The sequence below is a fragment of the Miniopterus natalensis genome, chromosome 3 (assembly GCF_054644295.1).
Source record: "Miniopterus natalensis isolate mMinNat1 chromosome 3, mMinNat1.hap1, whole genome shotgun sequence".
In the NCBI taxonomy this organism is placed as follows: domain Eukaryota; kingdom Metazoa; phylum Chordata; class Mammalia; order Chiroptera; family Miniopteridae; genus Miniopterus; species Miniopterus natalensis.
In genome coordinates, this window is record NC_142083.1 from 7446067 (window position 1) to 7472792 (window position 26726).

The 26726-nt window shown below is 44.0% G+C and overlaps 1 protein-coding gene across 1 annotated transcript in view; it reads left to right on the plus strand.

Moving 5' to 3' along the window:
- The first annotated feature begins 12291 nt into the window (after positions 1 to 12291).
- DAB2 (DAB adaptor protein 2) overlaps positions 12292 to 26726 on the plus strand; it is a 48389-nt gene continuing 33954 nt past the window's right edge. Inside the window, exon 1 of the mRNA XM_087815286.1 lies at positions 12292 to 12499. The gene's annotated coding sequence lies outside the window, so the exon portion shown is untranslated. The remainder of the gene's footprint in view (positions 12500 to 26726) is intronic.

Genomic DNA, 26726 nt, shown 5'->3' on the forward strand with positions numbered 1-26726 from the left:
ATAAAGCCAGGAACAAGAAAAACAAACACTGGAATTGCTCATCAGACAAATACATGACAGCAATACTGGCCTCCTTCTGGGCTCAGAAGCCAACAGACTTTGCACCTATTTGTTTTCCTCACCCCTATGGTGTGAAGCAGATAGGAAAGACCAAGGTCGTTTTACAAATCTTCTGACTCCACCTTGAAATGAGTAACACAGAGAAAAAGCACTTGGGAGCCTAGGGGCCTGGAAGAGGGGGCCAGGCCTGGGCCTTCAGATACGGCCTAATGTCAAGTAGAGAGTTGCTAATGTGACTCAATCCTTGGTCCCTGGAGGGACTCCTCCAGCATAGACAGATGCCTGGATCCCCTTGGGGGGGGGGGTGGCTTAGGGAAACAAAGCCACTCTCTCAGCCTAAAGGTACTTTGATATCTGGAGTCTAAATTCTGAGTTTCTAAATACTGAAAGGATATTGGTTATTTTATAAAATAGCTCCATGTGGGAAGCTGTTTGACCTAAATGATGGAAATCCTAGAGAGGGAAGCTATGGTTTATCTACAGCGCCCAGCTGGTAACCCAACAGAAACTAACACGAAAGAAATGTTGAATAAATGAATGAGTGAATGAATGAATGAACGAACGAATGAATGAGCAAACTCCAGGAACACCAAATAGTAGCAGACATCTTTAATTTTTTTATTAAGGAAATTGCTAAAAAGAGACAAAAATAGAGAGAATTGGATACTGAACCTCCATAGAACCATCACTCTGCTTCTACAATCTTGTTTTGTCTATTTCCTTTCAATTTGAGGGATTGAGTAGGTTATTTTAAAGAAAATCCAAGATTGCATATAATTTCATCCTTAAATACTTCACTTTACATCTCTAATACATTAGAACAATCCTTGTACACACTTGAAAAAATTAATAGTAATTCCTTAAATCTTATAAAATCCCTCTCTATCTCAAAGATATCTTTTAATGTTTTGTTTTTAGAATCAGAATTCAAACAAGACTCAAAAAATTTCATGTTTTCTTTCTGTCTTTTAAGTGTCCTTAAACCTGTGGCAGTCTTTTCCACCCCACCCCACTCCATTTTGTTAATACCATGGACTTGTTGAACAGAACAGACCGTGTGTCCTGTAGAACTTGCCACATTCTGGATATGGCTGACATGCCTGGTGATGTCATTTCATTCGATCCTCTGTGTATTTCCCCTAAACTAGTCAATATACGTAGAGGCTTCATTACTTTCAGTCTACTTCAAATTTGTTTTAATGGGTCTGTATTGGTGTAGTAGTTAACTCTTTACAACTATTTTCTGGAGCTCAGGACAAGAGGAATAGTAGAAGTTGGACAAGTATTCCTCTTACTAAAAAAGGAATGGCACACATGCAAGGATACACATTTCCAGTTTGGAAGAGTAGGTGAGAAGGAAAAGCTAAATCATGTTTGCAGACCCACAATGATTTGTTCATAGTTACAGCCAGTGAAACATATTGCTTAAGGGAATTTTAGAAAGCACCAGTTAGGGCTAGATGCTATGGGGGATATGTAAATTAGAGGGGATAAGGTAGTGGCAATTTGAAATCAAATGGTGCCCTGGCAGGGTAACTCAGTTGCTTAGAGCGTTGTCCCTATACACCAAGGTTGCAGGTTCGATCCCCAGTCAGGTTACATACAAGAATCAACCAATGAATGCATAAACAAATGGGACAATAAATCGATGTTCCCCCCACACACTCTCTCTCTCTTCCGTCCTCTCTAAAATCAATAAATAAAAAATTTAAAACAAAAGAAATTGAATAGTTTTGTTAACTTTCCAGCTATAACAAATTGCCAAAAGCTAGGTGGTTTAAAACAAGAGAAATATATTCTCTTACAGTTCTAGAGTTTAGAAGTTTGAAACCAAGGAGGCACCAAGGTCCTGCGTCTTCTGAAAGCTCTAGGAAAGAATCCGTTGTATATCTCTCTCCTCGCTTCAGTTAACGGCCTAAGTCCTTGGTGGACTTGGCTTGCCTCATTCCAGCCTCTGCCTCTGCCTTCACTTTACCTTCTTCCCTCTGTGTCCAAATTTCCCTTTTCTTATAAGGATACAGTTGTTGGAGTTAAGGCCCACCCCTATCCAGTAGGACTCATCTTAACTTCACTACATCTGCAAAATTCCTATTTCTATATGAAGTCATATTTACAAGTTCCAAATGGACATGAATTTTTGGAGGACACTCTTCCGCCCAGTACAATAGTCAAAAATATTCTCCTTGAGATGACATCTGAGCAATATCTAAAGTAGTTTGGGAACTCACTAGTCATGAATCTGGAAAAAGACAGTCCAGGCAAAGAGTAGCAAGTGTGAAGGTCCAAGATGCGAATGGGCCTGGTGTGTGAAGCGAGGGAGGGGGTGGAGGATCCGTAAGAGCAGCAGTTACAAAGGCAGAGGGGGTGGAGGGCAGAGCAGTACTGCCTCGGAGACCCTTTCGAAGAACTTTGGCTTTGACTCTGAGGGAGATGGAGTTATGGAGTGTTCTAAACAAAAGTATGATACTGTTGTACTTTGTCATGGAATCACGGGCTGCTGTGTTGACGACAGACTGTGGGAGGGATCAGAGCAAACATGGTTATTCTGATAATTCTTGTGAGAAATGATGATGGTTTGGACCACACTAGTAGCAGCAGAGGTGGTTAGAGACTATCAGATAAGAATAAAACATAAAAATGTTCCAAGTTGCTTCCATCAGTACTTATCTACTATCTTATCAAGCATTTTGTCACCTGTCAGTGTTCATGCCCAGACAATGGAGGCAAGAACCAAAAGTTGAAGAATTCTTTTGAGAAAATCTTGAAGTGAGAAGAGTCTGCCCATTTCCTTTTTCTCAGCTACCATAGGGCCTGATGTTTGCCAGGAATTTGTTATTTTACACCCATTATTATGTCATTTAATCCTCAAAATAAACCTGCACCACAGCATTGTGTTCCATTTTACACATAATAAATTTAAGAGTTAGAGAAGTTAAGCAATTTATCTAACCATATGGATAGTTAATCATGGAGCCACGATTCTAATTTTTATATGCTTCATCTTTATCCCATGTGATTTTCATTGTACTACAGTGTGAATTAGGAAAACAAATGTCACTATTGTATTTAAGTATCTAATCATTGTGGTCCAGATCTTTTTACTTTTTTTAAGGCAAATGAGTACTTTTATTTCTTGGCCACCCCTTTTCCCTGAAAATGGTCCAAATCCTTAAACACCATGTTCCAGAGAGATTTTATTTGATATTCTTCATTTATAGATAATTGATTAATTGATTTGACTGATTATTACTGACCAGGAATATTGTGACAAGAGAGTCTTAAGTAGTCAACATATCAGGAAAGAAAAAGGCTAGAACCTGTCTTATAACCAGGGTGTGCTAGAGCCAGCGCCAGTGCTCTTAAGAGCTAATTGTTCACATCTCACATTCAGTGACATCACATGGCACTTTGAAATAAGTCACGGTGGGAATGTTAGCCCATGCAAATCAGCAAACACTATAAATCAGAGCTTTTATTCAAAGGCTCAGTTTACCAGCATACTAGTGCCTATAACTCAGACTCACAACAAAATATAATGGTGTGTGTGTGTCAGACGGAGAGAGAGTAAGAGAAAGAGAAGAGACAGAGAGCGTTATCAAATTAGTAGATGAAGTTAATGTCTATTAGTTTAAAATTTACCTCAATATAAACCAAAATAACGGAAAATGTCTACTTGACGGATAAACACATTTGACGTTTATGATTGCACATTTTCTGGGTGGCCTCAGCAAAATGACTGTAGGACTTATGCATTTTCAGCAGCAGCTGCAGAGTTTGGGACAGGTTTTCCCTCCACCCAAAGCCCCCCCAGCCCCCGCAATCCCCCTGCTCAGCACAGCCCTGCGGAGCCCCCCCAGCCCCTCCTAGCCCACCGGCGCTGGCGCAGGCAGGGTTTCTGCAGCAGGTACCCTCTGGTGGGCTCGGTTCTTGCCCAGAAGGCTGAGGCCACAGGCATGGGGCTGAGGCCCACCGCATGGGTTTCAGGAGCTTCGGCTCTCCTCCCAACAGAAGCCAGTGACAGGGTTTCCTTCCCTGGGCTGGCCTGGAGGAATGTTCTGTCCCCAAGGAGAGAGGCTGAGAAGCAGGATCAGTCTGAACATTAATCAAAGGAAATATGATGTCCTCTCCCTGGGAAAAAATCCGGGTAGCTCCACTGAGATGGACTCATTCCACCTGAAAGCCAGGTAGCGGTTATTTGAGAATTATTGGTTATTTGGGTCATTCCCATAACTTGTATCTTCCACCAACATTTCTTCCAGAGAACAGCAGTTTATGTCTTGAGCCAAGACACGGTACCCACACGCCTGCCACCCCTCCACTTCTCCCTAGATCGCTCTGACACCTTTCTCAGAGACTCGCTCCCTCTCAGCGGCCCTTCATTGCCCCCTCTCAGCTCTCTTCTCCCTCTCACCGACCACCGTCCAGGTTTGGACTCTCAGGACAGTCATGAGGACTGCGTAAGTTATAGCTGTAAAGAGCTAGAGGAGCACTGGATAAAGAGCCATAAAAGTGGAGCGATATGCACCTTTGTAGCCTGCAAAGGGGGAAGTGACCAGCACGAGGGAAGCTCCTTTTCAGCTCTTCTTGCTCCTTTCAAAGGAAAGCGCCATCCGGAATTTCTGCGTCATTCCCATGCATCTGTACGTTCATTCAGATGAAGAGCTGTGTCTCCCATTAAGGAGAAAACTTTGGTTTTCACATTTGAACCCTATGGAAAGGGCATCTTGCTTTATGTGTTCATCTGACGTTTGTCCTGCCCTCTCCGCTCATGCCTGTTGGCACAGCGGGTCTGGGTCGTACCTGCGTGTCACTGCTGTTGTCGTTGAAGGATTCCCAAGGGACGCGTGCGCCACCACTCACGTGTCCGCTCTGCCATGGACACTTGCCTGCTTCTGCTCTTTGCTGTTCTAAGCATTCTCAGACGTATTTCTGGGCAGGTGAGTTCGAGTTTTTTAGAAGTGAAATTGCTGAAGCTTAGGGTATACGTATTTTCAAATTCACTTTTAAAAACAATTCTTTTAAGACATTCAGGCAAACTCACATGATCATCAGCACCCTACTGTGTGCTAATGACCCCTGAAGGTCCTTTAGACGGGATAACAGTTGAGCTCAGAGTAACACTGGGAAGGAAGTCCTGTTACTTCCCTCACTTTGTAGGAGAAGTTTGGCAGTTTTCCTCAGATCACACTACTGGTAAACGATGGAGCTGGGATTTACACCTAGACACACTGGTTCCAGGGTTGTGCTCAACGCAAAATGAACTATAATTAAAAAGCTGAGATATTCGGACCAAAATGTACCATAAGGCAGTTAAACAGTTTTCACTGGAGGTGGGACTTCACATAACCCAGCATGACCTTATCCTAACTGATTACATCTACATGGATCCACCTTGTTGCCAAATAAGCCCCATTCTTAGGTTTCAGGCAGACAGGAATCTTGGGGAGACACTGTTCAACCCAGTAGAGGACCCCTTTCTACCACTGTGGCCAAAGACAGGAGTCTAATCTTTTTGTGTGTGTAACTTGTTTTTTAAACTGTTTATTTTTAAACATTTTAAACTTAGAGAAAAGATACAAAAGTAGCATAAGAGTTCACACATACCTTTCACCCAGCTTCCCCCAATGTTAACAGCTCATGGAACCAAAGTACCATGATCGAAACTAGGCAAGAATATTAAGACAAAACTATTGATTAAACTGCAGACTTTATTCAGATTTGACCAGTTTCTCCTCTAGTGTCCTGTTCTGTTCCAGGATTCGGTTCAGAATCCCACATGGCACTTCCTCTTGGAGCGTCCTTAGTTTTCTATCTGTGACAATTCTTCACTCTTTTATGACTTTTGAAGAGCACTGCTCAAGTCAGAAGTGGAATGCCCATTAATTTGGATTTGTCTAAGGTTTTCTCATGACTGGATTGAGGTTATGCAGTTTGGGGGCACAAATACCACAAAAAATGATGTTGTGTCTTTCTCAGTGTATCATATCCGGGGGTATGTGATGTTGATGTGGCATTTGCTGGTGGAGAGGAGCCCAGTCTACCTTCCACGTGACAAGCTTTTGGATATTTGGAAAGAGCTCCACTCTCCATGGACTCCCCTCCCTAACCAACCTCACGTGCCCAAGGTGTCTCTTGCCCAGGCTACACCTGCCCATTTGAGTCAGGCCACACGGGCAGAGCCCTCAGTAGTGCTCAGTCCCCAGGAAAGTTCCTCACTGCCCCAGTGGCCCTGCTCTGGACAGCTTTCCACTTGCCAGTGTCTTTCACATGAAGGGGTCTCCACAACAGACATTTTTCCCGGGTGTGGACAGACCAACACAGGATACAGGGAACCCCGAGAGCTGTCATTAAGCGCTGCAACTATGGCTGGGCCACAACTGCATGAGCCAAACGTTCTAGATCATTCCCAGAGAGTTGAATAATAGCTCTTGCACTGTCCCTATCTCTGTAAACAAAAGTAAATCAAGGATTCTGCACTTATATTTCTTAATTTTTAGAAAAAGGACTACTTGCCCTAACCAGCTTGACAATGATGTTGTGAGGACACAAATATCAGATTGGTACAAAAGACTCAGATAAAATCCTCAGATAAAAACTGATAGGAAGAATTTAGTTGTACACCCATATTGCAATGGAATTTAACCTTGTTTATGTCATGGGGTCCTTTGAGAATCCAATGAAATCTATGGTGCAACTCCTCAGAAAATGCCTATAAGCATGGGTACACACACATGCATGAGCTTCAAAATAATTAGGAGGTTAAATTCCCCTGGATGCCTGGCGTGTTTTATGTCCATTCTCTGACTAAGAATCGATTTTGAGCCTGAGCATTAAATGAGTCCAGCAAGTAGTCCTTCATTCACAAGTGGCTGTTCAGCCTAGAGCTGAGCCTGTTAAGCTGGCCCTGGCTCCCCGGGGCAGCGCATGGCCATAGCTGGAGCAGCGTGGACACCTCTCTGGATGGAACTGAGTGTCTGTGGAGGGTGAGGCACCTTTCTCAGCAATAACAAGCAGATCTTCAGAGTAAAAGAGGATGGTCTTTAGCACCCATTTTTTTCATTTTCTGCCCCCCCCCCCCCACCTTTAATCTCCCCATTTCGACAGACATTCTCTCATCTCTCTCTGGCAGAATGAACTTGATCCATGAAAGTGATCCTCACTAACACCTTAGGAAATCAGGGGCTGGAGCTATCCCACATAAGGGGCCGGAGCTATCCCACATAAGGGGCCAGCCTTGGGAGAGTCCACTACAACCAGAGCAGCATAGTTATCTAAACACAGAAATTACTAATAAGGGAGTGTCTGATATTGGGGATGTAAATAATTTGGGACAAGAGCATCTTTCTAGTAATAATGTTTTTTTGCATAATTTTTACATAATTTATAGTATTTTTATAGTCTCAGACTTTCCAAAGTCCTCTCAGAAGCATGACTTTGTTTGTGTCGCACCAAAACCCAAAATGGGAGGGGAGAACCAGGAATGCCCATTTTATAGATAAGGAAATTGTGTCATTGAGCAATGACGTGACTTATCCTCAGTTAGGAAGAGATGCGGCCAGGACTATAACCTGGACCTGATCCTAAATCTCACTTTTCTTTGCTATATCATGGAGGCAGTTGTGTGCATAATATACAGTTTCAATTTTCCAATGGCCCCTTTGAAGCCAAGATGTAGTGTGACTTAAGGAATAACAGAGGATTGTCCCAGGAGGTGGGAGTCCTATAATCTCTCTTTCTAGGTGACCTTAAGTCAGTTGCAGGTTGGGGTTGACAATCACCTTCACCTGCTCAAAAATGGGGGGGGGCGGAAATCTGTCGTTGCTCTTACCGGTGCCACCACCAGAGCCTGGACACTGGGGCTGCAGACAACCAAAGGGAGAGAGAAAGGCCAGTGTCTAAAGACAATGGCACCTGCCTCCTTCCTCTCACCTTGTGGTTCTCCCTGCCACACAGTTCTCATTGCTGCTCAGGGAACAGAATGAGTGTCCTCTGGACCGCAGGAGAAATGCAGTGTCTCTCAGTGTGGTCCCCAGACCACAGCATCTGACTCTATGGGTTGTGCTGGTGAAAAGCACACATTCCCAGGCACTTCACACCCCCACCCACCTACCCTCACACTTTCCATTCCAGGTCTCAGGGCTGGGCCCAGGAATTTGTCCTTGTAGTGAACTCGCAGGAAGTCTGTTGTGAACATGAAAGTTTAAGAACTATTGCTCCAGAGACGGAGTTAGAACTCGAGAACATCGATGAATACTCACTTTTGAAAGACCTTGTGGAAAACACATCGATGAAAGCTATTTTATGGGATTTCTTTGACAACTTTTCTCTTTCCTTATCTTAAAATAATTTGGTGCGTTTTAAAAATTGTGCAAACCTGTGCATATATAATTTCACTTAGATGTATAAATGTGATCTATATCCGCATACAAGCTCTTTTCATTTCCTTTCCCTTTTTGCACAGTGCTCACCCTGTTCCTCTCTGCTGACTGCTCTGATCCCCATCAGGCCTCAGTAATCTGTACTGCAGTCCAGTCTCTAGCCTCCTTATAATCATGCATCAAACACACATACACAAACACATGTCCTCAAACCTATAGGGAGAGGTGTTGCTTTCGGTATTACTAGAATGGAAGCGTAGTTTACATTTTTTCTATATCTTGCTTTTCTCACTCAACAATACCTAATCAAAATCCTTCCACATTACAAGGTTGAACTCCAATTTATTCCTTCAAAAGATTGCGTGTGATTTCACAGTACGGATGAATCATAGCTTATTCAATCATTGTGCTCTTGACAAACATCATTTGTTCCCAGGTTTCTGCTGCTATGGACAATGCAACAATTAACATCTTTGTATTTTATATACATATGTTTATTTCTAGGGGATAGATTTTTATACATAGGATAGAGAACTACCTGTGTTTGCTAAAATAATAATTAATATTAGTATTTTGCAGGTTATAGTACTTGTATTTTAATAAAATTTTCCAACTTGCTTTCCAAGTAAGATAATATTTTAACCACTAATTCATATGAGTATTCTTTTTTAACTTTATACTTTCATTATAAAAACTTATGTTGGTAAAAAAAATGTATTTGATTATATGAATGTATCATATTGAATTTTTAAATATTCTTCACTTTACAACATTCCAACTTTTCAAGTACCTTTTGAGTTTTACCAATATTTCATATCACAAGCAAATAATAAGTATTGAGTTCTGAGGTAGGATACAGGTATGACCAAGAAAACAAACAAAAGCAACTACCAAACCAAACAAAAGCAGGATGGCCCCAATGGCACTACCCTCCAAAGATCTTAGACTTTAAGTTTTAGATAGATGGGTAGATAGATAGAGAAAAGCCTCTGATATTTGCCCTGCCTTGCCAACAGCCAAATCTGGTAGGGCCAGTTTCTCTGCGTCTATAAATATGCAGGACCTCTCAAGGTCAAAGAACATTTTCTGAGAACAATAGCAATTCTCTTCATGTTTTCATGACACTGAGGAGGGGGAAGAGGGGAGATGTGACCTTGCTAGATCCACAGACTTCAGCCAGTCCTTGCTTGATCTGAACATCTGGAAGCATCCAGCAAGTCGTCAAGGTGCACAATTTACCTATTACCTATGACCAGGTCCAAAGTGCCATTTACAGATCATGGGAAATGTCAAGATTAAAAAATGGGTGTTTAAGGGAGACAAAAGCAGTAGGAAAGGAGGGTAGAAGGAGGTCTGGAGAAGGGAGAGAGAAAACATTAGATCTGGGAGCTAAAAGGGGAAAAATCAGCTTAATTATGGAAGAAAAGACACACACAGAGGATAGCTCACACAGGCAGAGTTGCTGTGGAAGCACATTCCAGGAAAATCTTAAGAGATTACTTTAATAATAAACCATGCATTCTTCAGCAAGCCATCACGGGATTAACTACCCCTTTCCTAGGCTGGGAATGCAGTCGTCAGTTTTCTTTTTTCCCTTCTCCCTCACAGTTGGGGTTTGTGCACAGGGGAGTCATGCAAGGACCAGAGTTTTCAACACTGCATTGAATTTTCCTCACCTTAATTTTCTAAACATTCATTTCAGTGATGCTGAGCAAAGACCCCGGTTCAGGCAGGGTTAATGTCCGGGTGGGTTTGGCTGGGATTCTGCAGCTTTCGGGGATTGTTCACTTTAGACCTACGGAAAAGTGGACAACTCCAATGGAACAGGAGACTGGGTTCCACCCGGGATAGAAGGGTTACATCAGTTTTCTTTCCTTTTGTTTCTTCCCCCCTCGTGTGAGCAGGACACTGAAGTACTGCCAGAAGCAATATCAGCGCCTTAGAGAGTAAAAATGCACTTCAAATAGAGCTCTCCCCTCGACTCCTCAGGCTCCTGCGGATGACAGAGCTGTCCATCTGAAGCTGTATGTGCGAGCCCGCCACTCATAAATGAGCTGTTTTCATCAAAGTCCTTTCTGCAAACTGCAGCTCATTGCAGATGAAATCATTTTCTTCCCCTGGCTTCGCAGACAAATCCTTTCCATTTGGTGGGGTAGAGCAAACATAAGTTAACATTTCTCAGCAGGAGTTTTTGGATTAAAAAACTAGGTTGGGGTGTTGAGAAAGTATTACATATTGAGGGTTCATAGAGACCCGTTTTTGTTTTTGTGTTTTTTAATTGCCAAAGCCTTTATTTGCCTGAAATCAGCAGCTACTTAGCCTAAGACGTGAACCATCCCACTGGAAAGTCAAGGACTGTGTCCTAGGATGTGCTAGAATCAAAGTTCTCTGCGTAAATGTTATAAATACCATCTGAAGACTAAAGCTGGTATACTTCTTGTCTTTCACACAGAGTCTTTTTTTTAAAATAATAGCAAATGACATCAGAGGAATGTTGAAAGCTGTCAGTAAAACCCTCCCGTCCCACACCCTAGGTGTGAGGGGATGACAGGTGGCAGACGTAGTAGAATCCAGGAGAGGCCGATTCTCATGTCCCTGGCTGGGCTGCTCTGTGCCCCAGCACCCTGCTTGTTCCAAGTCTGACCTGCTTGAGAGCAGGGGCTGCCACTCACATGGAGCTGCCCCAAATTACACAGCGGCTTCGCAGTCGGGGCCAGGCTTGGGCCACAAAATACATCCTTGGTGTCCCATGAGCCCGATTTGAACCCCCAGTTTCCAGAGGTAAAATGCAAATGCACTGTGTGTTGCATGCTCCATCAAATCAATAACCCCTTCCCATCCAACTCACAGTGTGGCCTTTTCACATTCAGTACACACTGTCTCCGACTTTAAAAAGGGGGGATGGCATTGGCACGATTTTCAGGAGAATAGTCTCCCGATTCTTAAGCACCAGAGCTTCTGGGGCATGTTTTGCAAGTGTCCATGGCTTTAGAATATGGGAAAATGAATTCCCAGCTCTTTAAGGTTCACTAAGATATGCCCCGGAGTGCCTTCTGCTGCTCCCCAGTATTTTCAGATTCTTTATTCTTCATATTTCTCATTGGTCACAGAGGTAGAGGAAACGCTATGGAAATCGGTAGAGATAAAGTCATGTTATGCGTCCACACAGGTATGTGCACACGCACTGCGAGGGGAGCCAGTGTATAATCAGTTTATATCAGATATATGGCTTATTTACATAGGCTATACAGACACGAACACTTTTGTTTATATCGATTTCATAAAGGAGTATCGCTTTTATAGCTGTATATACAGGGTTATATTTCATACATAAATACAGCGAGTTTTACATATACACACACACAGGCTTCCCACGGACCTGAGTGCACCCCCATCTGCAATGGAAGAGACCCCCATTCCTTTAAAGGAGGCAGGCACAGGGTCGGCGGAAAAACAGCAGATCTTAGCTGGGAGCTGCCTCCTGCCAGGAACAGTCAGGCGTCAAGGCGGCCCTTTGTTCGCGCAGACCCAGGGGGTTGGGAGGGCTTGTGCGCCACATCACCCCAAGCGGCAGCCGGGGCGGAGGCGGCGCGGGGAAGCTCGGGGTCCCATCCCTCCCCGCGGACCCTCCCTTTCCTGTCCTGAGGTGCCCCCTCCCCGGCCCGGCGGGGCCCCGCGGGCGGGGGTCGGCCCCGCGCCCCGCTCCCCCCGCGCCCCGCCGCCCCCGCGCCGCGCGCGCCTCCGCGCGATCGCCCCCCGCTGGCGGCGCTGGGGCGCTGCAGCCGGTCCCGGGCTGGCCGCCGGGCGAGTTAATAAACAGTTAAGTTTGGAAGACTCCGCAGACACGTTGAGGGGGAGTTACCGAGCCCAGGCAGCAAAAACATCCCGGCGCATTCCTGGGGAGCCCTCGGCTGCCAGCATCTGATTACAACCATATCTGCCGGGAGTGGCCGCCGAGGCTCGGGCGGCGGCTATTTAAGCGCGGCGGCCGCGGGGGCTGCGCGCTGCCCGGAGGCTCGGCGGGCGAGTCATGCTCGCGGCGCAGCGGCGCTAGCTGGCCTGTGAGTAGCTTTCCAGCCCCCCTCCCCCGGCTCCATCTAGGCGACCTCCTTCCCCTCCTTCGCGGCCCCCCCCCCCCCCCGCTTCGGGGCGCAGACGCGGGGCTGTCGGGGCATCTCAGGGCCGAGATTTGGGGGAGCGGCGGTGCGCGGCCTGACATCCCAGGAATGCGTCCCTGGAATGCGTTTACCTCCGGGGTCGGGCTCCAGATGTGGGGCCGGTGACATTGGCCAGCGCCTCCCCTTTGTGTGCGCGCCGCGCGGGGACGCGGGGGCGCCTGCCCACCGCGGGGGCAACTCCTCCAAGGCTGGTTATTTTTGCCCCGCGACAAAGGCCGGGGACCGGGTCTGTGCCCTGGAGAAGCCTCTTTCCCCCCGGTGACTGACAACTTACGGCGTTAAAAATGTGAACCTTGTCTCGCACCCGCATTAAAGTATCTGCCCAAGAAACTGAACAAACTTGTTTTAAACCCACGGCGCCCGGCGCGGCTGGCGAAAGGGCGTTTGGCTGCGGGCTGCCGGCCGGGACCCAGGAGGAACCCCAGGACGGGGAGAATGAATGGGTTAAAGCGGGCGCCCCCGCCGCCGCGGGTTTCCTAGCATAGAGCCGACTCTGTTATTTGTGTCTGCCGGCCTTTCTTCTGGACTTAATTCTGAGCTTGGAATCCGGGTCCCCCGTCCGTTTCAGCAGGGAGCTGGTGGAGTCCAAAGGGAAATTTAACTGGATTAAAAACACTTAAAGAATCTGGATGTTATCTCCACCCCAGCTCCCTACCCCCCCCCCCCCCTCTTTCTTTTTAGTTTGTGTTTGGAAGGAAGAGAGGCGCTCTGTAAAATGAGCAGAGCAGAAATAAGCTTCCAGACACATGGAAAGACTTAAAAATTATGGAGGGGAGACTTCATGAATAGTAAATGTTGTTATTGCGCTATAAAGCGACTTAATGAAAAAATTTCTGGCCCTAATCAGGCAAAGCGGGGGTGGGGGGGGTGGGGGAGAAGTAAGGGGGCAGAAGTAACTCAAACCGAAGGAATGGCAGGGAAAGAAGGCAGTTACAAAAATGCCTGCAGGACATCTGATAAGGCGCTTGGAATGGCTTTGATGGGATGTATCCTGGACCTCTCCCCACGCCAGAGCATCTACTGGCTTCTGGGGAGGGAGGATCTGGCGGGGATGGGAGAGCATTGCAGCCACCAAATGGCCTGTCTCCACGCTGGGTGACAGCTCCATGAGTGTTTCTTATACCAGCAGCCAGACCTTGATTACGCAGCTCTTCTCTGGGCCTGGTGCCCGCCCACCCCAGGTTCTGTCCCTCTCTTGTTGAAGGCAGATATGCCTCAATGACACTGTAAGAAAGCATTTACTGCCTTGAGAATTCAGGAGTATTTGGGATTGAGCTCTCCTTAATCTTTGGGGAAGGACCTTTTGGGTGAAGTGCTGTGTATGTGGCGGTAAACAATGCCACACGACGTAATGCTGAGTGTGCACTGTGGACCGTCTAGAGAATGTACAAAGGAGACCTCGTGGTGTTTTCCGATGTGTATTTCTGGGACAGATGTCTTCTTCTAAATTCTAAATCAGTTTTCTCCTAAAGCGGACTGGATTATTTTTCCTGTTGTTGTTGAATAGCTTAACTTCTCCCTCTCCTTCCCCCTGCCATCTCTGTCCCTTCTTATCTGATGACTGCCCTAGAAACCATTTTTTTTTTTTTAGCTAGGCCCTCCTAAGTTTTAATGTGTGACCAGAACAGATAGATGGCAGAGAACGTCTTTCAACTTTGAACTGTGACACATATGTAGCTGCCAGTCTCGTGATGACACAGTTGATCTTCACCTGAGGGCATAAGGAGGGAAGGCAGCCACAGCACTTGATAAAAACCTTGCCCAGTTTGTTAAAGACAATCCAGAGGTGCATTTCCACTCAAGACTTCTTACAGCTTTAAATTCAAATTCTTATGCATTAAGCTCATTTGTTGCCTTGCCCAAAAGGTTGAATGGATTTCAGTCACTTTGTTGGGTTGAAGGGAATTGCCTTGAAGACACTCGTCGGCGTGAAGGTGGTAGTGGGACCTCTGGAAGCTGCTGTTCAGCTGGTTGGGGGTGATATTTACCGGCCTGCTTGGCTGTGCCTGTTACCTGAAGATTAGGCGAGCAGGAGAGCAAACGCCTTGCTGAGTGGCTCCTGGCTGGCGGGAGGCTTTGTGGAGACGTGGGTTCTTGGTGGCTCAGCCAGAATGGTACGGCTGCTCCATTTCTAATTCTACCTTCACACGTCTGTGAGCCTGAGCCTGCCACCACTGAGATTTTCAACCTGGATAGTTTTGAAGGCTTCATGTGTTTCTCTTCCTCAGCGTCTTCTGACTTGAGGATTTAATTGATGCTCTTCTTAAGGACAGAGCTAAGATGCTGAATCCTTGAGAAGGCTGCTGCTGACTGAGCTCCCCAGGGTGTGAAGTTATCCTCATGGTCCTCAGAACATTCCTCCCCAGGGAGCAAGGCCTGAAAGCAGACTGGCTGGAGAGGTTTCGGTAACTGACCTAACACACCAGGTTTCTACCCTCCAAGCAGAACCAGCATGAGAACTAGACTGGTAACATGCAACACCCGAGGGACAGGATGTGGTCATTTAACATCCTCCCCGGTGCTGCTTGTGACCCTAACGTTGAGCGTGCCACAGAATTGGTCAGAGGTAGACCCAAATCAGAAGAAACAGCTGTAGCATCGGGGAAACCGAAGTCATGGGAACAGTTCCTGACTCTAATGATTGTGTGAATCAGAAGGGAGGCAAGTCTCCTCTTCTTCAAAAAACATGCTAACTTCTGATGAGGGGAACAAATGGTGCTGAGTGTGGACACACAGGGCCAGCGCATGCCAGCTTTTGCCCCCCCCCCCCCCAGCATGATCCGGTAGCAGTTCAGGGCATGGGTTCTGAGGTCCCATTGCCTCCCTCGGGCTCGGTTCGAATCCCGGCCGCAACAATGCTGCTTACCTGACCTTGGGCAAATTGTGTAACCTCTCTGTACTTAAGCTTTCTGATCTGGAGAAAAGAATTGCACCTACCCCTGGGTTTGCTGGGAAGACTTCATCTAACATGCTTAAAATACCTTATTCTGTCGGACTTAGACATTTATGTTTTGTTTTGTTTTGTTTTTGCCCCTTGAGCAACTGAATTATGTTATCTTTGTGAGAACTGAAGACAGAATGGAGAATTTCTTTGTCAAAATTGGACACTGCTTGTCTACCTGAAAGATGTTGATCACTCAAGCACTTAATGTTAACCAAGCCAGAGTGTTTGCTGTGCTCGCGCCAGAACAGGCCCGAAGTTACTCTCTGTTCCCTGCCCAGAAACCTGCAGTGGGGTTTGGTCAAGCTGACCTCCTCTGCCTCCTTGAAGTCTCCCCCACCCCACTCGGAGTCCCTACAGGGGGGCAGCCCTTGCCCTCAAGCCAGCATCATAGCAGAAGGAAGCGGGAAGGGAGGGAGCGTCCGTGCTAAACCGAGGGGCTAGGCTGGAAATGAAAGGTCTCCCGAGTGCAGGCGGCCCCATGCTGTCCCTGCCGCATAGCTGGGCAGGTTGCCATGGTTGTCCCCCTTCCAGGACCCTTCTCCTGCCTTGGGAGGAAGCCTGGCCTCTAGGGCAAGCCAAACCTGAACCCATTGCTTCCTGGTCTAAAATGCAAGTTAGTTTTTTGTATGAAGTGAGGTAGAATCTTCTCTCTACCTACGTCATCTTTTTCCTATTCTCCTAAACTTATTTGAACCCTACTACTTACTTCACTGACTCTTAACTAATTCTGACATCATCAAGATAGCGAAAGATTAAGGCTTATGAAACTTCAGGAACGTGAATCTGTTGCCTCAATATAGAAGCAGCCTGGCAGTTTTGCTCTGCTCCCATAACATACAACTCAGGGCAAGTGACCTTTAACTGCCTTAAACTGGTAAGAATCCTGAGCGAATGGGGAGCCTGGGCGTGTGCGGCTGCAGGGAACTTGCCAGGAGGCAGAAGGCATGAGGGTTGTCACGTAGATTTTTTTTTTTAAGTAACCACAGAGTAAAGGGAGCAGGTAGCACAGAAAGTAATAATCCTGGGAAATCTAGCTCTGAAACACTGTACAACCTGGGAGAAGTTTGGGTGCGGGATGTGGTTCAAGGTTTTCCCGGGGTGAGAAGCTACCCTATTTCTCCCTGGCAATGCCATGCAAAGTGTTGCAATGACATAGACTTGGGTGTTTTTGTGACAGATGAACTGCCATAAGTTCTCATTTAACAATCCAGTGAGTTCATTCTTCCACGTTGGGCGCTTGGTTGGTGTGGTGTGTACCTCACAGCTCGAGAGAACTCATCTAAGGCAGCGGTTCTCAGAGTATGGTCCCCAGATCAGCTACGTCAGCATCGCTTGGGAACTTGTTAAAAATGCAAATTCTTGGTTCCCATCCCAGAACCACTGAGCCAGACTCTAGCACGAGGGCCCATCCAGCTGTATTTCCACAAGCGCAACGCATGATCATGGAGTAGCTTTCATAATTCAGTTGTTTTACAATTCAGTTGTTCAGTGGAAAGCATAACAGAGTATCTGAACTCCTACAGTCATGGACATAATAAAGCCAAGCATTGAATAGAGCTCAGTTTAACTGGATCTTGGGAGCAGAAAGGTGAAAAGGTACAGACCTTGACATTTTCCCTGCTATCTCAAAAATCGATGTGCTCCTTAGCTTTATACTATCACCTCGTTTCCAAATCCGTTCCTCTCCTCTGGGTTTTTAAAGAGCATAATTAATCTCCATTTATTAGGAGACTGTCCCAGTTATTTCTTTTAAAAACTATTCCAGTAAACTAGATCATTACCCTAGAACCAGATGGTTTTCTCTAACCTATAAACTTTTTATTTTGTTTTTCATGCCATGCCCAGAGTGCAGATGAAGGCCTCTCCATCATGGTAAATGAATCTACTACACTTAGTTTTTATAGAGTTTTATGGTTTATGAAGTAATGTTCCATTCTCCCGTTTGACTTTCACTTTAAATAACTTACGGTAGAAAAGGTATCTCCATTTTTTAACTCTAATAAGGTCAGTAGATATCAGCTTGCCCTAGGTAGTATCATTAAGTGGTAGAGCTGGAAGTCAAGCATGAATCTTTATGACCTGAATCTTGGTGTTTATCCGAATATTTACTAAGTACCTATTATATGAAGTATGTACTAGGTTGGCAATGGAGGACCTTCCAGTGAGTAGAAATTGAGAAGAAAGTCTACATCTTATGAAGCAAAGAATGTAGAATAGAGGCCTGCCTTTCCTTAGACATGCTACTCAATGTCTCTGACCTTCAGTGTCCTCACCCACCTTGCAAAACAGTCCTAAGAATGACTGGTGTTAATGAGAGACTGATGCTTAGCAGAGATCATGCCCTTAGTCTGAAAAATACCAGGATGTGATCTAGAAGTAGAGAATTGGAAGTCTGGCTTTGAGGAGGCAACATAAGTTATGGGTTAAAAGCTTGGGCTCTGAACTGCAAATGACTGTTCACAACCCAGCATTGTCATTTAAGACAAGAGATATAACACCTGAGTCCCATTTTATCCATTGGTAAAATGAGCTGCCTGAAAATTCAAATGAAAGGGGAAGTTATTAAAAATACTTCCTCAGCTCGGCCAGTGTAGCTCAGTGGTAGAGCATCGACCTATGATCTAGGAGGTCATGGTTCAATTCCTAGTCGGGGCACATGCCTGGGGTTGCGGGCTTGATCCCCAATGGGGGGCATGCAGGAGGCAGCCGATCAGTGACTTTCTCATCATTGATGTTTCTATCTCTCTCTCTCCCTCTCCCTTCCTCTCTCTGAAATCGATAAAGATATATTTTTTAAAAATAAAAATTTAAAAATAAAATAAAAATACTTCCTCGGTGCTGCTACTTCAGAAATGTAGCTGCTCCAAAGTACAGTTCCCTATGTAGCTAATGGAGCTAAGCTGATGTTAACAAATGGTCTTGTTCTCATTGTGTGTGCGCTTCAGGCAAGCTAAAATCTAGAGATAAACACATGCAAGCTGAAAATTAGGAGACGGTCTTTCCTCCATATCTTGAGACTATTAAATGTAAGGGTCAAGCAGGAGAAGGTGGCGATGCTTTCTAAATCAGCACAGGCACACAAGTGTTAGCTCTAAAGGTACTGTTGAAATCTCATGTGGGCAGGACAGTGATTCCTCCTGAGGTCCAGAGTTAATCCATACCCAAACAACTGGAGAGTGACCAATGGCTCCACTAACTGTGTCCGTATTGGATGTAGCTGCCCTCATAGTTCTAAACATTTCACCCAAATGACCTCATTTATTTTTCATATCTCAGGTGTCCTATTAGGAGGCCAAGACCTGTTCTAATCTTTTGTAATATGTAATACAGATGCTAAAGTTCCTTTTGTTACCATTTAGTGCACCAGAAATAAGCCAAATGTGTCTGAACCTTTGTCAGGGGGCTGGCATACTCATATGCCCCTGAAGAATGCTGAACCAGTTTGGCTTTGGGGCACGATGCTAGTTGGGACAGGAAATGTATAATTGACCTCCAGATCAGAGGATCAGGAGTCAGAATGGTACACATAGTAGGTACTCAAATATTTGTCCTTTAAAAGAAAGTCTCAGCTGTGTATTAGTTATATCAACATTGGGAGGGTGGAGGTTATTTCTCGTTTTGGATTTTTTTTAACCTTTGCTCCTAAAGTCAACATCTTAAATGCAACCCTATTTCTGAAGGAGAAAACAAATATGTAACTTAGCTGGTTGATAATAAGGAGATTTAATACTGATTTCTGCCTAGACCAAGGGTCAACTGTAGCTGAGGCTTTTCAGAAGCGTACATGTACTTGACTTGAAATGGTGATTTTCTTCAGTGTCCGAGCTGGCTTCTGAAGGATATCTTGATGCGTAGATGCGTGCTTAACTGCCTGGTAACTGTTCTCTGGGATTTCTGATTTATCCGACTGGCCTAAGGTCCTCAATGACTAAAAGTTGGTTGTAATTAAAAGTTGGATGGAAATATTTGCCTAACACCTGCTGGTGGACACACAGGTATCAACAGTTGCTGCCTGTAAGAAATTTCGAGAAAATGACAACTACTCAACTAGCATATGGTTGTATCAAAAGTGATACAAAGTAGGGTCCAGAGGGAAAAAATGACACCAATGTGATAATGGACTTGGCCTTTCAAGGAGTGGTGGAGGTCCGATCAGAAGAAAAATGCATTCTAAGGAGAAGCACATAAGCAAATGTGCGTCTAAAGAATTGGAAGCCTGGCTTTGAGGAGGCAACATAGGTTAAAGGTTAAAAGTTTAGGCTCTGAATTACAAATGACTGTGTTCGTAACCAGTTTGGCCAAGAGAAGGTACAGGTAACAGGGAGGTAAGAGGTGGTGTCTTTAGAAATGAGAGACGGATGGCACTGAGCCTTGGGTGCCCGGGCAAGAACTTAGGTCTTTATTCGCTAAGCAGTAGATCTCTCTGTTACATCAGGAAGCAAGATGCCGAGTCAGATCAGTGCTCCTGGCTGTATCGGCAGGATGAGTCTGAGTGGAGATAGATTTCTTAGCAGTTGAAGAAAAACCAGTATTCCATGAGCAGCCAGCAGTCAATGTAGAGAAAAGTTTGCCTAACTGGATCCTAAGGAGCAAATGGAAAAATGTATCCCCTCATGCTGAAGTACACTGCTCTCTGCCAGCCTGGGTGGGGCTTGGGAAAGCAGGACAAATGATTCTCTGACCTCAGAGCTCTACTGAGTGTGGAAAAGACTGGACAGGCACCTGAGGGCAACAATAGGTCATGGCAACTATAGGAAAATGGTAGGGCTGGTGAGTGGGCAGAGAAGACTTTCCCAAGACGACACACCTTGAATGGACTTTGAATGACAGGTAGGAATTCAAGAAGGTGAAGGCAGTAAGTATTATAGGTGGTAAGGGTAGGAAGGGAACATGAGAAAACACGGTGCATGTGTGTGTGTGTGTGTCTAGAGTAAATGGAAGAAATTAGCTTCCCCAAGGAACAAGTGGATATCTATATATCTCTATCTCTATCTCTATCTCTATCTCTATCTCTATCTCTATCTCTATCTCTATCTCTATCTCTATCTCTATCTCTATCTATATATCTCCATACATATACTGCTATACTGTGCATTCTAATTGTGAAGGGCTTTGACCCTCAGGTTGACAGTGAGTCTTGGAATTGAACCCTGGTTCCTGGTTAATACAGAATCAGAAAGGCCATGGCGTCTGACAGGACATCACTACAGCGAGTCAGCCACCCATGTAGGTCAGGTACAACTGGCGTCTCTTGCAACTTGATTCTCATGGAACCTTTTGAGAAGATGAAGGAAGACTTTATCCTACAAAGATTTGCTTTACCTCAAGTGTTCTAAATATATTCAAAAGTACTTATGCCATGTGTCTAGAAAATATCAAAATAATACTGTAATATGAGTTGGCTAATCGCAAGGGACAAGACTGTATAGCTTGTTTGGAAGCAGGAGCTTGGGGTGGCAATGAGGCAGGCTGGGGGGAATGCTGGAACTGAGAAAAAACTGATGAGGAGGAAGGAAAGGTATAAAAATAAAGGGTAATTATGGAAACTAGAGGGTCAAAGGTTTGCTAGTTTCAGGAGACTTGAAGAGTCTAAGATAAAGCCTTAGCTTCGTGCTAAGCTACAGACGATACTGTAGTGGATCTTTTAGGTATATCCCTATGCAGACTCACTTTCGTAGTTCTGTTTTCAGATAATAGATGGAGACATAAATGTTCGGTTTTCTGTACAAGAGCTCTTTAATAGAAACAATGGCTGCAACCATGTCCTGTTTTAGGATTTGGACTCTTAATACCTCCTGCAGCCAACAGTGGTTGAGGTCTTTCTGTTGGGGGTGATAATAAAGTCCATTTTCTCTTGAAGACTCACATTAACCAAGAGCCACCTGATATTACCTTGCTAAAGCTCTTTCAACTAGCTAGTGCTCCTTCAATAATCAACACCACGACTGGGCGTGGGAGGGGGTGGCGAGTACACTTTCATAGTATTGCTTCATTTAAACCTGCGATTCAGCAGTTTGGCCAGATCTGAAAATGAAACTATTGTACTCTTAGAAAATCTGGCAATTCAAAATGCCAAAGAACATGTTTGGTTCTAGAATATAAAGGTTTGTGTCATCTCTGAATTTCTCCCCCTTCTGAAGTGTGAAAGCTGAATGCCAAATGAGCATAGTGTTTCTTTCTGGTGTTTACGAAAACAGTGTTGATTCAAAACTTCAGATTTTAAGGTAACTTTGCAGGAAGCGTCATCTGTTTTCTTTCATAACCTAGCATATCATGCGATTCCTCCCTCCCACTGGCTCCATCCAGCACATGGACACTCTTCCAGATTGCAGTATGGTTATAGGAGACTCCTGAACATTAAATGTACATACTCCCCCATCTAAAGAGTGTTTCAAATAGGTGTCATCATTTTAAAACGGTCTGTTGAGGAGGTTAATTGAGCCCTTAAGACAAAATTTGCATCTTTCCATGGTTGATATTATTAAATAATTTAGATCAAATTCCTTGCAGTATGTAGCACTAATTTTGCTCTTATGAGACATTATTAATGGCCATGAAGCTTTCTACTCTAATCAGAAACATTTTCTCTAAAGCACTTAGTTGTAAGTATTCTTTGTTCCCCTCTCTATACTGTAAGCCCCTGAGAGCAAAGACCATGACTATTCTGTCGCTGTATACCCAGCACAATACAGTGCTCAGCACACAGTAGGTGTTCAATAATCAATAACCAGGTGGCCAGGTGAATGAATGACTCAGGCTACTCGTTTGGAATGTTAATTATAAGTTTTTATTATAGAGTAAGCAGAGCGGGAAACTTCAGCTTGCCTTATCATCTGTTATATAAGTAAACCAGTTCTGAGTCCCTTTTTTTAAAAAACTTTCAGGTTATTTATAATGAGTAATATCCATATGTTCCTCTAGTTTATATCTGCTCAGGGCCTGAGAAAAGCAGACAAGCTGTTACTGAAATTCTCCAGATGGTGTGGTCTTTTCAAGTCCTTAGTTTAACTTCTGCCAGTGGAGTAGTCAGCAGCGCTCATGCATCTATCTACCTGTCCCGATGGGATAATCACCTGGCCAATAATCATAATGGTGCATAGTTTCCAACCTGATATTTCATCCAAGGACAACTCCTTCTTCTCCTTCTGTTGCTCCTATTTCAAGATACTCACTAAACTGGTTACTAAAGAACTAATAAAAATTGAGGAAATAGATGAAACCTTTGGCTCAACACTGGATAATTAAGGTTATCATTTTGACTTAACACAATATCTGCCCAAGTCAAAGAAGCCTGTGTTTTTAATTTTGCATGTGCAGCTGGGTTGTAGGTAAAGATGTGATGTCCATTAGGCTTTTAAAATGCTTAAATTAGGCTCACAGCTCATTATTGTCTGCACAGACGCCAGTGGGCCCAAGAACACCAGTCTGGAAACCAACAGTAGACCACACCCTGATCAACTTTCAAAATCCCAGCGTAGAAGTTTCCCAGCCCTGGCGGGTGGCTCAGTTGGTTAGAGAGTTGTCCCTTACACCAAAAGGTTGTGGGCTCGATTCCTGGTCAGGGCACATACCAGGTTGGGGATTCTCTCTCTCTCTCTCTCTCTCTCTCTCTCAAATTAATAAAAACAGATCCTTGGGTGAGAATTTAAAAAAAAAAGAGATTTTCCAAATCTTAGTTATCATTTAATTCAAAACTTACTGTTCATTTTTAAACATACCAACAGCTTTTCTTAATAATTTTGGATTGTTAAGTATCAATTAATGATGACGGTGAAAAGCTTACTGTGGGCAGCATCCTGTATGCTCTCAGACATGTTCACTTTGTAGGTTCTCTTAGCCTTTGAATGTAATTTCATGTAACTGAACCTAGAGTCTCTTTGTGTGTGTACCTTTAGCCCAACTTAGATTGTAGATTTACCTCCATTTTAGATATTGCTGACAAATTAGCATATCTCTAAGAAACTTAATTTATAAAATTCAGAAAGGCACATGTTGCTCTAATATCACTCTTTTAAATGTGGAAGAAGCCGACACCTCCCTCTCGCCCTGCTTCCACACTTCAGGTTGGCATTGTCTTGTTTCTGATCTTTCTGATCTTTCAGTTGTTATTTGGGGAAACATATGAAATGGGAAAATGCTATATATTCTGCTTGAAGCAAGGAGTTATAATGATGTGATTATTTTAGTCAATAACTGCCTTTTGCAAAAGATGTTCCTTTAGGAGCTCATATTTCAAAATATCATTTCACTTATGTAAGTTTTTATAAAACTGATACAATGGAAATTCTGTTTTTAGGATGGAATGGACCTTAGGATGAAGGTTATGAGACACAATGGCCTTTAACTATTTTTAGAGCCACCTCTAGGACACTGTTTATTTGAAGTTTGAAGGTCCCTGATCATCATAGCTTGGCAAGATGGGATAACCTTGACTCTGACATTTGAGATTTTTAGACCTTAACCTTTCAATTAAAAGGCTTTGTTTCCAAAAGATTAGCCAAGAATTTAAATGAAAGCAACCAGCAGTGTCAGATCACTCAAAGTGGCAAATTGATGCAACCACCCTACTACAAAGCCATCTGACCCTTTGATGCCAGCTCTGAACATGATTTGTCACCACACCAACCTCCACACCATTGCTCAGAACCTCAAAGTGTTCCCAGTACCATCTAGACAAAATAAAGTTCTGTAAACCACTCTAATCCCATCTGACCCACCCTTCAACATTTTCCCCTGGCATAACCCAGCACGGGTCCTGTATTCTAGCCAAGCTGACAAAATATCCTTCGGGGGCTACTATCAATTACTCCTTCCCAAATGTACTTTCTGGATGGTGCACATATCGCCTGTCTGAAGAACTAGCCTAGTTCTCTCTTTCGCACGTGCTGTTCTGACAGAGAACTTAAGAGCTCACATGTTAGACCCGTGTGGCTTTCCGTGGGCTGGCGAACTGTACTTGAGCTTCCATTCCTGTCACGTAGGGATGATAATACCCTCCCCATAGGATCAAACGAGAAAGTCTTGACAGCCCACCTGGCCTATAATAAACATCCAATGCATTTAACTTTTAAAAATATAGCATTCCTTCTGTGATTCTGAGAAATCTGTTTAAGCCATTCCCAACCCTGCCCTCCCAATCCACTTGGCTCTCTTTTGAGCATTTATCACTTTCTGAAAGACTATAATCCATGTATGTGTTTCTCCTGCTAGCGTGTAAACCCTATGAGGAAATAGATCTTTCTTTTGCTCACCAGCACTTCCCAAGCTCTGGATGAGTGCCTGCACATAGTAGGGATATAGATTGATTACATGAACTAACCTGCTGGCGTGCTGATCACTGGCATTCAGGGGCAAACTTTGTTTCCAGTCTCTAAATTAATGGCTTTGAGCAGGTCAAGTACCAAACCCTATGCTATGAACCAAAAAAGGGCTATGAATACTTGAAGGTGTTTTAAAGTTTCTAATAGCATGGCTTCAGAGCAAGATGTAGGGTAGCCGATGACTTACCATTTGCGTAGTCATCTGGCTGGGCAGTGTGAGATAAATGACATACTCTTTAGAGTGAGAAGGGATGGTATTTGTTTTTCACTCTGGGGAATTTCTTAGATGGAGGTGCACATGTAGAACAGCATTTAAGGTAGGGAACCTCAACACTGGAGAGTGACCCTGAGGAAGAAACTTTATTCACACCTACTTCTGATCATTAGCTCTGAAAGAAGAACTTTGATTAGGTTAGAGGGCCTAGGAAAACTTGTTAGTGGTATTTTTCCCACTAGTTTCCTTGGTGAAACTATCTACATGCTTCTATCATTTGTGAAAAAGTACATTGCTAGTTAATAAAACATTACAACTATAAACATTTCAAATGTTGCTACACTTGAAGGCTTCTGTGAAGTGTAGGAGGCCCTGATCTTACTTTTTTGAGGATTTGTCTTAACCTCCTTGTTTGCAAAATTGAGTCTTTTTAATAAAGTTTGGATTAGGAACTTAACAGTGGCTTTCAAAGAAGACTTGTCCTTGCACGGGGCTATAGAGTTCAGCTAAGGAAACAAATGATCGAGTTGCATTCTCTGATGCTAAAAATGCCCACATAAGACTAGAACATAGCAGATGCCACAGTGGAGTGGATCTGTCTAAAGCTTCAAGGGCCAACTCAAGTTACTGTTATTTAATGACCATAAGAGATCACAAAGAGAGGCTACAAATGGAGCCCTCCTTAATCGCTTATAGCCATCCCATGTTTTCCTTACATATTTATGTGTCGATTACTTAGCAGGCACAGAATTTTGCCACAGTTTTTTAATGGTTCAGAGAACAGACAAGATTGCTCTGAAAACAAATATCATGCTTAAATATTACATTTTTTGATGAACCAAGGAAACTCCCTTTACAGTGAGTCGTTGCCATGTAGTCTACCCAGAGGCCCTTTTGTCATTCAGTGTGAATGTGAATATCTCATAATGGGCCAGGAGGTCTCAGGTCAAGTACAATAAAGTGACATACAGTCCATAAGCATTTCTACTTGTTCATCTCATGCTAGAGCAATAGACCCAGGTAACACCCCTGAGATTTGTCATCTTAAAAAGGTAATGAAACCCTAGAGGGATGGTACATATTCAACAAGCCTTGGAGAACGCTCATTCACCTGCCTATTCTGGAAAGTCTCCCCATGGTAAAGCAGGTTTTTGACCAGCCTCTTGTTGCTAAAATGCCTAAAGCCAAGCCTTGACCATTATATGATACCTGTGACTTTGAGTGCTGGGCAGGCTCATGCATAATAACTTAGCACAAAGGACAAATACTCAACATGATTTCTAGCCAAAGCTCTGAGAAATAAAAAAACAGAATATAATTCATAGGTTTTTAGCACAACTATTGGACAATACAATAATCTCACAGTTAACTTAAATCAGGCTCATTTAACATGGAAGGAGCAGAGGGTCACCCAGCATTGGATTCACTCTAAAACTATCTGCAGCTAGAGGTGATTTTGAATAACACATTTTAAAAGACATAGACATAGATCCAATAAACGGCTTGATAGTCTAGAAAACCAGAAAAACTAGATTGTCTTTGTATGTAAATTTATCATTTCAAATAAATTAAGCCCTTGGGGAAGCAGCAATTCCTTTGGCACCGTGTGAGCTGATGATTTGTTTAGTTAAG